General features: G+C 59.3%; 1 protein-coding gene across 1 annotated transcript in view; it reads right to left on the reverse strand.

Annotated features, from left to right (window-relative positions):
- The window catches only part of CTNNA1 (catenin alpha 1), a 182,397-nt gene extending 180,518 nt beyond the window's left edge, over window positions 1-1,879 (reverse strand). Inside the window, exon 1 of the mRNA XM_046665466.1 lies at window positions 1,747-1,879. The gene's annotated coding sequence lies outside the window, so the exon portion shown is untranslated. The remainder of the gene's footprint in view (window positions 1-1,746) is intronic.
- Window positions 1,880-2,195: the final 316 nt, after the last annotated feature.

A 2,195-nucleotide genomic window follows, 5' to 3' on the forward strand; every position in this document is an offset into this window, starting at 1 on the left:
CCAGCTCTGCCTGCCCATGGGTCCTGTCCCCATGCCAGCGGGGGCAGCAGCAGCGGCTCTGCCTGCCCATGGGCCCTGTCCCCCTGCCAGCGGGGGCAGCAGAAGCAGCAGCAGCAGAAACTCTGACTGCCCATGGGTCCTGTCCCCATGCTATTCTACTCTCTAAATAAAAGAGCACTACTGCCAGATCTTAAGAGTCTAAGAAATCTTTCTTTCGACTCCTCGGCTCACCGACCCCGCATCAGATGAAAAATTATTTTTTGGGCTGGCGCGGTGGCACAGCGGTTAAGTCGGCACGTTCCGATTCGGTGGCCCGGGGCTCACCGGTTCAGATCCCGGGTGTGGACTTGGCACCGCTTGGCACGCCATGCTGTGGTAGGCGTCCCACATATAAAGTAGAGGAAGATGGGCAAGTAGAGGAAGTTAGCTCAGGGCCAGTCTTCCTCAGCAAAATCAGGAGGATTGGTAGCAGATGTTAGCTCAGGGCTAATCTTCCTCAAAAAAAGAAAGAAGAAAAATTATTTTTTTAACTTAATAGAAGTCAAGAAGAGTAAATAATTGGGGAGAGGCTTTGGATAATTTCTCCATTTGTTCCTCTTGTAAGACAAAATAACATCCTAATTAACTTGATTTACAAATTCATATTTTCTTAAAGAAACATACTCCTGTAGGTCTTTAAAAATCACTGCTAAACAAAATAGCTTATCTAAACACCTATCCTGTTGCAACAATACAACGATGTAATCATTTCCTTCAACATAAATGTGAAACGCCCTTAGAGACTTAACTATATCTTACTCTTTTCTAAATTATTGTAAATTCTGTACAAAACAAACACCAAAAAACGTTACAAAGACGCAAGAGGACCTAAGAGGGTGTCAATCCTGGATGTGAGCCAACTGCCGCCTGCATTATTGGGAAGCCATTCCGGCCAAGCCAAGGTTAGGCATTCAGTCAACAGTTTTTCCAAGTGCTTCACACACACACATACTCCTTTAAAAGTGAACAAAAAAGACCCTAATGCCACTCGTGAAAACCAGGACTAATCAGAGTTAAGACTGTCCGATTAACCAGCAAGAGAAGTCTGAGTAATTGCACAACAAAGGTTAACACGGTACACGCCGAAAGTCCACACGGGCGTGGCGCACCGCCCCAACCAGCCCGTGTCAAAGAAAGGGAGCACTGCAACTTTCGCATTCGCTCGGCCGGGAATGCGGGCGTGCGGCCTCGGCAAACGTCCGGTCCACCAGACCGGGAAGTTTCGGGGGCGGGGAGCGGGCGCCACCACAGAAAACACCATCACTTCCCTGGAAAACTCCAGTCCCGGACCCTCGCGCACCGAGAACTGCGCGCAGACTCTTCCCCACAGGGAAGGCGGCCGAGGGGGCCCAGCGCGGGCCTGGCGCGCGCCCCGAGTCCGCTCGAACAAAGTTTAGAAACCGGGAGAAACTTTCCCGAGAGGAAGCGCGGCGGCGCCGCCGGGCCTGCAGCTCGCTCTGCCCCAGCCGCTGCGGCCCCTCAACTTCCCGAGCGCCAGGAAGCTCCGACCCCGCCGGCCCGCCCGGCCAGGGCCCAGGCCCGGGCCCCCGCAGGGGAAGCGGGCCGGACGCCCCACCCGCGCCCCCGAGAGCCCGACTCCCGGCGGGGCTGCGGAGGAGACGGCGCCCCGCCCGCCCGCGGGGCCCGGCCTGGGGCGGCCAGGCTGAGGAGCCCTCCGGGAGTCCACGTCCGCGCGGAGAGAGTTACCTGCGGCGAGCGGGGCGAGCGCAGAAGGATTCCGAGGCCCGAAGCCGACGGCCGCCGCTTTGTCTCCGTGCAGTCCGGCTCGGAGGAGGAAATGGGCCGCCCGTCGCCCCCGCCCCCGGCCCGCCCCCGCCCGCGGCCCCCGCCCCCCGCCCGGCGGCCCCGGCCCCGCCCGCCCTTCCCGGCACCTCCCTCCGGTGCGCTCTTCCCGGCGCCTCCCGCTGCCGCCGCCCTGCTTTCCCAGCCCTCGCTTTGGGGGCAAGCCCCCGACCGAAAGGGCCTGGCGACGCCGGACCGGGACCCTCAACAGGACCTCTTACTCTCCGTCATTCACCCCAGAGTTGCTTCATCCCAGGCCCCTAATGGGCGCTCAGGCCGGAGTGACCCAACCCCCGCAACCCCCAACCAGAGGAAGGAGGAGCGGTGACTCCCGGAACAGCCTGCGAGCGGGG

The sequence above is a fragment of the Equus quagga genome, chromosome 7 (assembly GCF_021613505.1).
Source record: "Equus quagga isolate Etosha38 chromosome 7, UCLA_HA_Equagga_1.0, whole genome shotgun sequence".
Classification (NCBI taxonomy): Eukaryota; Metazoa; Chordata; class Mammalia; order Perissodactyla; family Equidae; genus Equus; species Equus quagga.